Here is a 13,417-nt window from a genome sequence, read left to right as displayed (position 1 = left end):
CTGCTACTTAAAGAAAACCCCAGAGCAAATTCATTTATTGATTCAGCAAATATTTATCAAGTTCCTATTTTATTCACAGAACTGTGAATCCCCTGAAATCTAAAATTCCCTCTCATAAAGTGAATAAATCCTTCATTAATTTATTGGTGTACAGGTCTACATTTTCAGATATTGATAATTCCTAAATGGCTTTTATTGTTTTTTTTCTTATTGCAAAAGCAGTACATGTTCACTGTAAGCATTTAGGAAACAGGAGAGAAACAAAATAGAATCATGGGTATTCTGCCACCCAGAGATAACCATTGCTAACATTTTGGTATATATCCTTCTAATAGTTTTTTCTATGCATGTATTCACTTTTTTTAACCAAAATAAAATCACACTGTACATCTTGGGTGTTCTGGGGTTATATATATATATATATATATGTATAGTTTGTCTGTTTTTGAGGCAAAGTCTCACTCTGTCACCCAGGCTGGAGTGCAGTGGTGCCATCATAGCTCACTGAAGCCTCAACCTCCTGGGCTCAAGTGATCCTCCCACCTCAGCCTCCCAAGTAGCTGAGACCACAGGTATGTGCCACCACACCCCGCTAAATTTTTTTATTTTTGTAAAAACAGTGTCTCACTATGTTGTCCAAGCTGGCCTCAAACTCCTGGGCTCAAGCAATCCTCCCACCTTGACCTCCCAAAGTGCTTAGATTACAGGCATAAGCCACTATGCCCAGCCCAAATTTTGTATTTAAAAAACACAGTTGGATTCTACCCAGCAAAACAAATAGAAGTATTCCAAATACAAGTCACCCCAGCTTCCCACCTGGGTGGTAGAGCCTCAAGTAGATGTCAGATGCCGATGCAGAACGCACTGCATGGGATGCTCCAGGGACTGAGTGTCCCTTTTCTCAGGGACGTGCCTTAGAGGTGGCTGCATTGCTCACAGGCCCAGATGATCTCCACTGTCGCCATCACCTGAGCACAGCCCCAGGTCTACACAAGGAAACACATGAGAATAAGACTGTCATGTGAGAGAACACAGCAGCTTTCTCCAAATCACCTCTGAGAGTTCACCAAAATTTACCTCCAGCCTCTAGGTAAACTTGGTTCCTTGTTGTTGACTCAAGTCTCACTACTAGAATTTCAGCACATCCCACTTACAATCCTATAATATAACCCATGTTATATTTTATAAAAGAATACACTACCAACCCAGGTTGTTGGCAGGACAACAGTAACTACTCTCAGAGCAGTAGAGTCAGTAAGTTACCCCTATCAAAAGTAGCATATGTTCAGAAAGTGACTGTCAGGAGTAGTGCTGTCCTTGTCCTCTCAGAAGAAATGGCATGAGGTGGCAGCGGGCAAGTGGGGGAAGCCCAAGGGCAGTGCATGAGGGAGAGAGAAGATGGCTGATAGTCAGATGACAGCCATATCTACTGCGACCACTAGGGTCTCCAGGCACTTGGCCTCCCGGATATCAACAAACCAGGACTAAGTCAACACCATCAGAGAGTGAGCTTATACCACCTGGGAAAAGAAGGAGAAGCCAAGGGGATAACCAGGTTTCAAGAACTTGACCTAACATCTGGTCCCAGGAATTATCACTGGGGGAGGGAAGCAGTCATCACAGAGAACTTCATGCCTTAGAGTGAATATTCAGGAGAACAAAGCACATGTTAAGACGAAAGAACAGGTGACTCAGCTATCTTAAACGCCATCATGACTACAGTCACACCCCCAGTGGGTTACAGGTTCATCTGTCTTTTTGCCATAACATGAGCTATTCTATCTTATTCTTACAGCACCAAGAACTTCCTAGGAAAGGTCAAATGATGGTTTTTATGGAACGAAATAATTCTTATAGCAAAGACAGAGTTGCTGACTGTGTCAGATGTAAAACGAACTGCAAGCAAGGATGAAAATCATCTTAGGCAGTGAACAACTTATTCCTTCACCAGCTTGCTTACAGTTTATAACAACTCTTTTAAATAAAGTATCCAAAAAGAATGTACTAGAAAGGCCCACCCAAAGCCTTGCCTTCAGACTGGTAATAAGACCTGGTTTTATGATTCTTCCATTCTTTTCGGATACTCAGAATCTGAATCTTTTTTCGATGTTTGAAGAAATTTCACCATAGAAAGGATGGGCATGCTTTTGAGATGTTGACCTTGGACATAGACTCTTACCTTTTGAAATTTTGGGAGACCTTCTTTTTAAAGGGAGAGTGAGTTCAGTAATAAGGAAGTTGTACTGCATTAGCAGCACACCCACATGTATATTTAAATGTGTGAAAGTTTGAAAAGAAAGTGCATGCTGTCTATTTGTTCGTTTTGCTGTTTAGCAAATAAATCACCCTCCTATGAGTGGCAAGTCACCACCCCATGGGTTTTGGTTGGGAAGCATAGCCTGCTCACTGCTTTGGAAGCAGCTGAGAACCCTGGGATCTCACTTGGTGACCTCCCTCCAGCAAGGGCACATGATCCAGGCTCTGCCAGACCCACATGCACAGATTGGAGGCCAAGGCACAGTCCCAGGTTCCACAGCAGGATTCTGGGAGTGATGTCCAAAGATTTGGCCCTGAAAATGAAAATGATTATGTAGATTTTTTTGAAAATGTCTGAGGTACCCAGTATCCTTTTAACAAGCTCTATTTCTGAGCATATCTGCTGAAGTTGGTTCCTGAGCTTTCGAACTAAGAAGCCAGATTGCTAGAGTATGAAAATAGTAACATGCTATGCAATGATGAAATCACCCAGTCTTCTAAGGTGAAACAGTACCATTTACATGTAACCTCAATGAACAACCTGGAATTTTTTTCTTGGAATTTATGTATTTTCTTTTGGTCGGGGGGTGTCGGGGACAGAATTTCTCTCTTGTTGCCCAAGCTGGAGTGCAATGGCATGATCTCAGCTCACTGCAACCTCCACCTCCTGGGTTCAAGTGATTCGCCTGCCTCAGCCTCCCAAGTAGCTGGGATTACAGACGTGCACCACCATGCCCAGTTAATTTTTTTTTATATTTTAAGTAAAGATGGGATTTCCCCATGTTGGCCAGGCTGGCCTCGAACTCCTGACCTCAGGTGATCCACCTACCTCTGCCTCCCAAAGTGCTGAGATTACAGACATGAGCCACCATGCCTGGCTGAAATTTATATTTTCTAAAGATGTAGGTATGAATGTGTCACCTATGCCAAATAAGATATATGGACTGGATGACAATGATTGGAAGCAAAATTGTTATAAAATTTTAAAATGCTAACAAGACTTTTGAAAACAGCCCCATTAAGCTGATGTTCTTCCTTCTCGCTGAAATCTCTCAGAAACAGCAAGAAAATCAAACATCACCTTGCTCAGAGCTAGGATTTAGCTGAAACGCCAAACCAAAAAATAGGTGAAGTATAAAAAGCAGAAAAATTTAGCAGGAGTGTAGGCGAAAACATAAAGTGCCCATGGCTACAGGGACCAGAAAGAGTTGACAAGGTACATGTATCCAAGACAGAACCAAAAGCCTTAACCTAAGACCAAATCCCTTTTGAATGTAAAAGAAATGCATTATCATTGTTCAATTCCCACCTATGAGTGAGATCTTGCGGTGTTTGGTTTTCTGTCCTTGCAGCACACCAACATGACACATGTATAGATATGTAACAAACCTGCACATTGTGCACGTGTACCATAGAAATTAAAGTATAATAATAATAATTTTTTTTGAAAAAGAAGATATATTCAGACTAAAAAAAAGAAAAGAAAAGAAATGCATTATCTTCCTTGTACTTAGTTTGGGTCTGAGAAACAGTGGGTTGGGCAATCTCAAAGGAAGGCAAAACACATTTGCAACAAGCACCCCAGGCCATATGGCTGGGTGGGAAAGACCAGAACCTCAGGTGGCTGCTCTGCCAGGTGAAAGGAGTCGGCACTGAGGGCTGCACACACATCGACAACAGCAGTCCCAGGTGCAACACTGGCTCTCCGCCTTCGAACCGCCAACAACCACTACTCCACGGAAAATGGCCTTACATAGAGATAAGTCATCAAAAATACAGTCAGGTGCCACATAATTCCAGCTGTTCAGGAGGTTGAGCCCAGGAGATCGAGGCTGCAGTGAGCCACGATTGCATCACTGCACTCCAGTCTGGACAGCAGAGCAAGACCTTGTTTCTAAAAAGAAAAAAAATTAAGAAAGAAAATATGTTTGTACAGCTGTACAATGTGCTTGTTTTAAGCTGTGTTATCACAAAAAAAGTCAAAAAGTTAAATTTAAAAGTTTACAAAGTAAAAGGGCTATAGTAAGCTAATTTATTATTGAAGAAAGAAAATATTTGTTATAAATTTAGCATAGCCTAAGTGTCCAGTGTTTACAAAGTCTACAGTAGTGCACAGTAATTCCCCAGGACTTCACGTTTACTCACCACTCACTCACTGATGCACCCAGAGCAACTTCTAGTCATGCAAGATCCATTCATGGTAACTGCCCTATACAGGTATTCACATTTTTATCTTTTATACCATATTTATTTTTACTGTTTTCTTTTCTTTTTTTTTTTTTTTTTTTCTGAGAGAGAGTCTCACTCTGTTGCCCAGGCTAGAGTACAGTGGCACCATCTCGACTCACTGCAATCTCTGCCTCCCAGGTTCAAGCAGTTCTCTTGTCTCAGTCTCCCGAGTAGCTGGGACTACAGCCGCCTGCCACCACACTGGGCTAATTTTCATAGTTTTAGTAGAAATGGAGTTTCACCATATTGGTCAGGCTGGTCTCAAACTCCTGACCTCAGGTGATCCACCCACCTCAGCTTCCCAAAGTGCTGGAATTACAGGCGTGAGCCACCAGGCCCGGCCTACTGTCTGTTTTCTATGTTTAGCCATGTCTAGATAAACAAACGTTGCTACGTTACAATTGTCCACAGTACTCAGTACAGTCACGTGCTGTACAGGTTTATAGCCTGGGAGCAACAGGCTATCCCATATAGCCTAGTTGTATAGTAGTCTATGCCAGCTAAGTTGTATAAGGACACTCTTTGCATGATGATGAAATTGCCTGAGGCTGCATTTCTCAAAACATATCCACATTGTTAAGTGACACATGACTGCAGCTGGGTATTAGATAAGGTATTAAAGTTATCTCATATTTTAGTTATTTTAATGCAGGTATTGAAATAGCTAAAAAATGAAAAATGTCACAGAAAAACAAATGGCAGATACATATCATTCATTAGAAAATATATCACTCTTGAGCAGCAGAATACAGATACCAAATTTTACTTTATAAATTACTAAAGCATAATGTAGTCACTGCCAGTATAAAACAAGAGTAGAAAGTAGATACAAGAGCTCAACACAAATAAAGATAGAGGAGATAAGCCATGAGCTAGCAGGAGCCAGAAAAGAGTGTACATACAACATGAAGATAGTAGTACAAAAGTAGTACAAAATACTTCACATATCATGCATGTAGACTTTCTTCCACACAAATTATCTGGGGTCCACTGAGGGATATACCACAGCTCCATACTTGCCCACAGACTCTGCATGCAATATTTTCCTTCCCTAAGAACTGTCTAATGCATATGTGTACTGTGGCTGCCAAATTGAACACTCTCTGTAAATTCCACAGGGTTTGTCTTCTATTTGAGTTCTTTTATGCCAAATAAAGTGAATGCTCTGAGAGGTTTCTCACTTTCATTATTTCTACATGGCTTCTCACTCTTTACTCTTCTGATAACTGTTTAAGTTATGCTCCAATCTGTGAACACATTGATTATGAGTAGGAAGACAAGATGCACAAACTCTTTTCCTCCACCTCACTGTCTTCCCAGCTCTCTGGTGAGTTGGCTCTTCCGTCTGGATGAATGCCACTTCCTTCATGTGTGTCTCTTGGTTTGCCTTGTTCTTCTCCAACCAATCCTTACAGCAACAACTTCTCCACATGGAGATAGAAAAGCCCATCCCTGACAGCCTCTCTAGCTTCACTCCACAGGATGGATCTTCATCAGAAAAGTCCTACATTGAGTCTCAAAGAGATAATTGCACACCCATGTTCACAGCAGCAATCTTCAAAACAGCAAAAAGGTGGAAGCAATCCAAGTGTCCATTGTCAGAGGAATGGATTAACAAAATATAGTGTATGAACACAACAGAATATTAAATATTCAGCTTTAAAAGGGATGGAAACGCTGACACATGCTACAACATGGATGAACCCTGAAAACTGTGCTAAGTGAATAAACCAGTCACTGAAGGGCAAGCACCATATGATTCCACTTATATGAGGTCCTTAGAGTGGTCAGATTCAGAAAGTAAAATAGTGGTTGCTAGGGGGACTGGTGGGAGGAGAAATGGGAGTTAGTGTTTAATGGGGAGAGAGTTTCAGTTTGGGAAGAGGAAAAAGTTATGGAGACGGATGGCGATGATAGTTGCGCACTGAGCTGTACACTTAACAATGGTTAAAATGAAAAATGTTGTTATGTGTATTTTACTACAACTGAAAAGTTTTTGAATTTTTAAAAAATGCCTTATGTTGAAGTTGACTTTCCTCATGCAGGCAAGGCTCCAAATCTGTTGCCTTGAAAACATTATTTGACTCTTCGTGGTTCATCCTCTTGACCCAACTAAGAGATGGTATCTGGCTTGGGAATACCCTGGGATGGGATGGCCATTGCAGCAGCGACTACTTCAACCTGACAAGCTCTCCAGGTAGGGCTGTCCGTGAGTCACACAATTAGGTGGTGTCAGGAGACAACCTGGGCTTCCCAGGCCCACAGCCCTGGACTGTGCTTCTCCCCAAGATGTACACTCAGACATGCGTTCATGTGCACAGAAACTTCTGGTCGTGCTCTCTAGGAACCCTGGGCAGTGTTCTGCTGAGCCTTAACACTCTCTCCTGGGTGCAGAGGGTGCTGAGGACTGGAGGTGTTGGGAGGAGAGCCCTGAGCAGCACTATACATCTGTTTTATAATCTGTTTTTCTGCTTGATATGCTATTGTAACTATCGTTCTGTGCCTCTAAGTAGTCTTCTATAACATTTCTTAATGGTTGCATAGCATTCCCTTGTATGAATGCAAAATAGATGATTTAATCAATTCTCTTTTTTTTCAGATTGTGGTTGTTTCAAAGTTTTTGCTATTATGATTGCCCCTACAGGGAACACACTTGGAGCTGAATCTTTACTCACTTAATTATTACCTTGGAATAAATTACTACGACTAGAATTGTTGGTTCAAAAGGTATGTGCATTTTAAAGGCTTTTGATACAGATTGCAAATTGCCTTCTCAGAAATGTTCCATGAATGTGCACTCAGACCAGCAGGGTGTTCGAGTACCCATTCCCTACAGACCCCCAACACTGGGTTCTATCTCTTTTGTGCCTCATCTCTTGCCAATTGCACTAGTTGTTGTTTTTCTTTAAGTATCTTATTGTTGTTTGCATTTGCATTTCTATGATCGCTGGTAATGCTGGGCACTTGTCATAGATTTATTAGCCACTTGCAGTTCCAAGTCTTTTGTCTGCGTCCTTTGTCCTTTTTCCCCATAGAGGCACCCAGCTTCTTAATGACTGATAAAAGCTCTGAGTGTACCTGCTTTCCTGAGCGGGGCCCAGCTGCACTCGGCACCCTCTCTGGTTGCTATGCAGATGTGCCAGTGGCGGGCCCAGTCGCCATGGCCACAGATGCCCGGGTCTCAGCAAGGAGCAGCGTTGGGAGAGGTTGCCATGGCGATGCTACCCAAGCGGGGCCTGGCTCCCCTCCTACTCCGCAGAGGCTGGGCTGTGGGGCTGTGCACCCAGGCAGAGGCTTCTCAGGCTGCAGAAAAGGAGGTGAGGAAGGTTGCACCCACTGTGCAACTGGCAGCGCCCTGACTCAAGGAGTCAGAAGTTTGAATATTTCATCCCCAAATGTGCAGATGCATGATAAGATTAAAAGACAAAGCCGCTCATTGCAAAACTGAAAAGTTACGTCCCATGGCCACACCAGACAATTCGCTAAATGAACATTTTTGTTAATAATATTGCAATTATCTTGTGATTTGTACAGTTGTGGTGCATTATTTGTTTACAGAACTTACTTGTTAAAGTAACCACTTAAAATATAGACCAATTCTTTAAACCATTGAGACATGCCTTTATTTTTTAGTATGCCAAGATCCTCTAAATAAATAAATACATGGGAGGTGCCAGGCCTTCCTGCTTCTCCCATTCTTGGGGATGGTCTGGCACCCCATCTCGCAGGCTGCATCATGGCCCCCAAATTTACACACTGAACTCTATGCCCAGTACCTCAGAATGGGACTGCACTTGGAGATGCAGTAGTTCCCACTTCTCTGCTGTTTTGCTTTCTGAAATTTTAGTTACCTACAGTCAATCACCTCTGAGAATATTAAACGAAAAATGCCGCAGCCTGGGCAACACAGTGAGACCCCATCTCTACAAAAAGTTTAAAATCTAAAAACTTGCCTGGCATGGTGGCATGTGCCTGTGGTCCCAGCTACTCAGAAGACAGAGGCAGGAGGATGGCTTGAGCTCAGGAGGATCACTTAAGCCTGGGTGACAGAGCATGACCCTGTCTCAAACAAAAAAAAAAAAGGAAGAAAGAAAATTCCAGAAACAAACTATTCATAAGTTTTAAATTGCACACCATTCGGAGTAGACTGAAAAATCCCACTGAGCGCAGTCCCATCCAGCTTGGGTGTGAATCATCCCACTGTCCAGCGTCTTTATGCTGGACCCGCAACTCCCCTATCTGTGAGTTGTCAACATCGTCTGCTCCTGACATCCAGCCTGCAGTGTCATCACGGCTCAGTGGCCCAGGACAACCACAGCAGGTGACCCTCCCTCTCATGTATGTGTCATCAGAAGGTCGGCAGCACCCTGACACTATGTCACAGTGCCCATGTCACTCACTCACAAAGGCATTGTGTTATCTCACAGCCTCACAGAAAGGGTGAGTGTAGCACAAGAGGGCGTTTGGAGTGAGAGAAGCCACACTCCCATAACCCTTACGACAGTATGTCCGTATTACTGCTCTATTGTATTAGTAGCTGCTACTGTTAGTCTCTCACTGTGCCTAATTCATAAATTAAACTTTATCGTAGGTTTGTACGTGTGGGAAAAGTTCAGTACTATCCACGGTCTCCAACATCCACTGGGCTGGGGGTCTTGGAGCAAGCTCTTGCAGATCGGGGGACTCCTGCAGAGTCAATAAAGAGTACTTAGGTTAAAACGAGTGGCTCATAACCCAATATAACTTGTGTTCTTGTAAGAAGAGATCTGGACACAGACGCACAAAGGTGAAGTCTGTGCGTCACCCGGAGGTGAAGACCTGGGAGGAAGAGACAGCCACCTGCAAGCCAAGGAGAGAAAGGCCTCGGAAGAAATTGCACTGACACGCTCCCCCAATGCACACACCACCCAAGAAACAACCTCAGGCACTTCGTAGGAGGTGGGAAGCCAGCCCCATCCCTTTGATTACAGCTGGGCAAACTGAGACTGACACTGCTATATCTCCTTGGGGCAGCTGGAAGGAAGGAATAGCTCCCTTCAAACACCCTCCTAGCTCTGGGCCGTCCCTCACAGGCCCAAGTTCTTTCTGCCCTGGATTGGGGTGATTTATATCTTCTTCATGTATTTATTTATTCATTCCATTATCTAACTTATATTTATTGAACACCTACTATGTGCCAGGCACTGGGGTAGGCGCTGGGGAGACAGTGGTGAGCAGGACAGACAAGATCCCTGCCCTCACGGAGCTCATGTGCTAGTGGGGACAGAGTGTGCGCATGAAATCTAATGAAGAAGATCATTTAGAGAGGGGCTCCGGAATGCCAGGGGCTAGCAAGACAGTTACAAGGGACCAGAAGGACTAGGGCAGGGGGACAATGTCAAAAGGGTGATCAGGGAAGGTGACATTTCAGTGGGACTCAAGTGACAGGGAGCAAACCATGTATGAATGCTGGAGGAGGTGTGCTCCCAGGGAAAGGAGCTGCACATGGACATAGCTGCGTCTGGAGACAGTGTGGGCTACCAGAGGAGCGGTGAAGAGGGCAGTGTGGCCGGAGCACACTTAGCAGAGTGAAGAGGAGGGTAAGATGGGGCCCCGGAGTTGTGAAGGAGGACCTTGTCTTGAACCGTCCTTAGGGGCAATGTGCCAGGGGAGGGTCCAACCTCCAGGCTCCTCCTCTGCCAGCCCCATCCACCCCTGAGCAGTTGCCTGGGAGGCAGCAAGGAACATGAGGAACCACATGGATTCTGGAGATAGAACTAAACTGGAATCACAGCTCTGAACCCCAAGCTATGTGACCTTGATAGTGTCATTTTGTAGAAGACACTGTCCTATGCAGCCCAGACCCCTCCTTCTGGACCAAGGTATTTGGGAGTGTTGAAGGCTGAAGGCTGACAGCTGCATCCCTGGGTAGTGCCCTTGGATAGCAGCAGCCACTTCGCACAAGGTCACATCCCTCCTGGGGAGGAAGGGGGCTTTAGGGGTAGGCATCCCACATCCAATGTCTGGCTGATGAGGGGGTACAGAGTCCTGGCCCTTTAATTAGAAATTAAAAACCACTCTGAAGGGCCGTTCAGGTGGGAATGGCTGAGGCTTCTGTTGCATCTTCATTGCTGCTCAACTTCTCCCTCTGCCCAGTCCTCCTTCCCTCACTCCCTCACCAACATCGAGCCTGAGCCTACTCCCTAATAAACTTCCTGAATGCAAATCTTCATCTCACAGTTTGTTTCCCTGGGAACCAGACCTAAGACACACTTCGTTTCTCTGAAACTCAGTTTCTGCAGATATACAACTCAGTTTCTGCAGATTTACTGAGTTGTAAAGATCAAAAGCAATGATGTATGCAAAGCTCCTGGCCCAGGACATGATAAGTCTTCAATAAATGTCACTTGTTCTCTTTTCTGGCCTCTTTGTGCCATTTGGTCTCACGCATATGTGTATTTCCCATTGAGCTCAAGCCAAGGCCTTATACGGGGTAGATGCCCAGTGTGTTCTGAATTGAGTCAATACACAACATATGATAAGCATTGCACTTGTCACATTTATTAGAAGATGAAGTGGAAATGGTTCACTGTCCCCCAGTATCCATGCTCAACTTCTCTCATAGAAATAAAACTCTAGACTTTTAGCTGGGTACACTTCATCCCAGAATGAAGACTACAGCCTTCCCTGCAGCTAGGCATGCCCATCCATTTAAATGCTGGCCAGTGAAACATGAGCAGAAATGATGTGTGCAACTTCAAACGTGTCCTTAAAAAGAAAGGTCATGCTTTGCCCTTCCCACTAGCAAGAATGCAGACGTGATGACTGGAGCTAGAGCAGCCACATTGGACCACAGAATAGCAGGGCAACTGTGAAGCCAGCAGATGTACCCTGGGCTGGATGCTCACTAGCTGTGCCTTTCAGGGCCTAGTGCAACAAATCTCTCAACTCACAGAGCCTCAGTGTTTACATATGTGAAATGAGACAGAAATTCTAAGTGAGACCATATACAGTGGAATCTCATTTTACCCAACAGTTCTATTTTACAGGGGAGAAAAATTCCCTTAGAACTGAAGGGCCTGGACTCTTGGGAATATTGAATTTCAAATTAACTCCTTCTTAATTAACTCATTTTCTTTTTATTTATCTTTGTGGTGTGACCTTCCTTTCCTGGGGATGGTCCAGATCTAGCAGGTCCAGGGGAAATGCTAACAAATAAAGAAGCAGTTCTCTCCCTGTCAAAGAGGGCATCGAGTTCATGTAAGTTAAAATGTGGGCCTGGCAGGTCTCCAGCAAGGCACATGAGAGGTCCAGAGGCACTCCTAATGCTTATATGCTTGTTGTTCTGTGATGATTTAAAATGCCCTCAGAGCTGCAGGCACCATAGTGGTCTGGAGAGGTGCAGGTGAACCAGGAGCTGTGCAGCCTCTGCATACAGAAGAAGAGGAGGCTTTTCCTATAGATACTGGTCAACGATGGAGAGGTTTCCATGAGCTCACTTGTCTTTGAAGTTAATTTAAAAAAAAAGTTTCCATGAGCATAGCAAAGGGGCATAGTGTGGACCCTGGCCTAGATGAAGTGGAGGGTTTTGGGGGAAATTGGGAAGAAGAGTTTTAGAGGACAACTCATGAATGCTTAGAAGTAGTGTGGATTGGCTGTGGGTGCTGGTGGATCCAAGGACTCGCTTTCCTCTCTGGCCTGTCTCCAGACCTCAGCTCAGCCCCATCCCAGCTGCCTGGCCTCCAGACCCTGCCCACCCTCTGGGATCCAAGGAACCTCTCATGAGAGCTTGGCTTTCTGCTCTATGCACCCAGGGTATCACCCAAGGTCATTTTTAGACTTTTCACAAGAATTGGACAATTAGAGCAGACAGGCAGTATGAATAGCAGCTATGCACAGCTCCGAATCTTGAAGGAGACTGGGGTAGAGGATGGTGTAGTGTGCAGTTTCAAAGGGCTTTACCCACTGGAACTTCTGCAACCAGAAAGATGGAAGAAGCCAAGTTACTTTTTCTTATTTCCCCCCACCAAATACAGCTAAAAGTCATGGGTATTCTGTGTAGAATGAATACTAATAAGGCCCTAAAAGGTGCAGAGAAGCACCAGCCAGGGGCCTCAGGACCCGGCAACAGCATGGTGATGAGTTCCATCTTTCTTTTTGCTTCATGTATGGCAAACTGGGTGCTAAAGAGTCAGCAACCTAGAAACACCAACCGGCTCAGAAAACAATCCCCCAGAAAAACCCACTCCCTCTAGCCAGGCAAGGGGCATTCTAGAAAACTTTAGATGATAACTGACCTATGCCATCAGACCACACAGGAAAGACGAGGCCCCACCCCACCCTAGCCAGCAGAGACTGCGGACGGAGCCTAGACCTCCACCCTCACCCAGGTGTACTGACTGAGGTGCCGCCCCTCCTTGGGAAGGTATTGGAGAAGCCCAGCTGGGGGCGGAGACGTCCACCGTAGCCAGGCCACAGGGGAGGTGCTGAGATAGAGGTTTAAATAAGGCCAGGATCCCCATCACATAACCCCCATATCCACATTTCAATCGCAAATCACTCCACATCAGGATCCAGGAAAACACCGACCCTGATGAGAAGAGACACAGAGACTAACCCAGGACGACACAAACGGCAGCATCATCTGAACAGTTTGAAGCCACCATCACAAAAATGCTCAATGGCAAACACAATGGAATCAAGTGAGAAAATAGAAAATCTCTGCAGAGAAACAAGCCACAAAGAGGAACCAAATGGGAATTCAGGGTTGAAAACGCAACAGCCAAAATTAACTCAGTGGATGGCTCAACGCCAGAAGAGAGGACGGAGGGAAGAGTCAGTGAACCTAAAGATAAAATAATAGAATTTACTCAATTTGAACAACAAAGCAAAAAACAGACTTAGATAAAAATGAGCAGAATCTTGGGTATGTATATTTTGGCCTATATACATT

The sequence above is a fragment of the Trachypithecus francoisi genome, unplaced genomic scaffold (genome assembly GCF_009764315.1).
Source record: "Trachypithecus francoisi isolate TF-2019V2 unplaced genomic scaffold, Tfra_2.0 Lachesis_group0, whole genome shotgun sequence".
In the NCBI taxonomy this organism is placed as follows: Eukaryota; Metazoa; Chordata; class Mammalia; order Primates; family Cercopithecidae; genus Trachypithecus; species Trachypithecus francoisi.
This window is presented reverse-complemented; position numbering follows the sequence as displayed.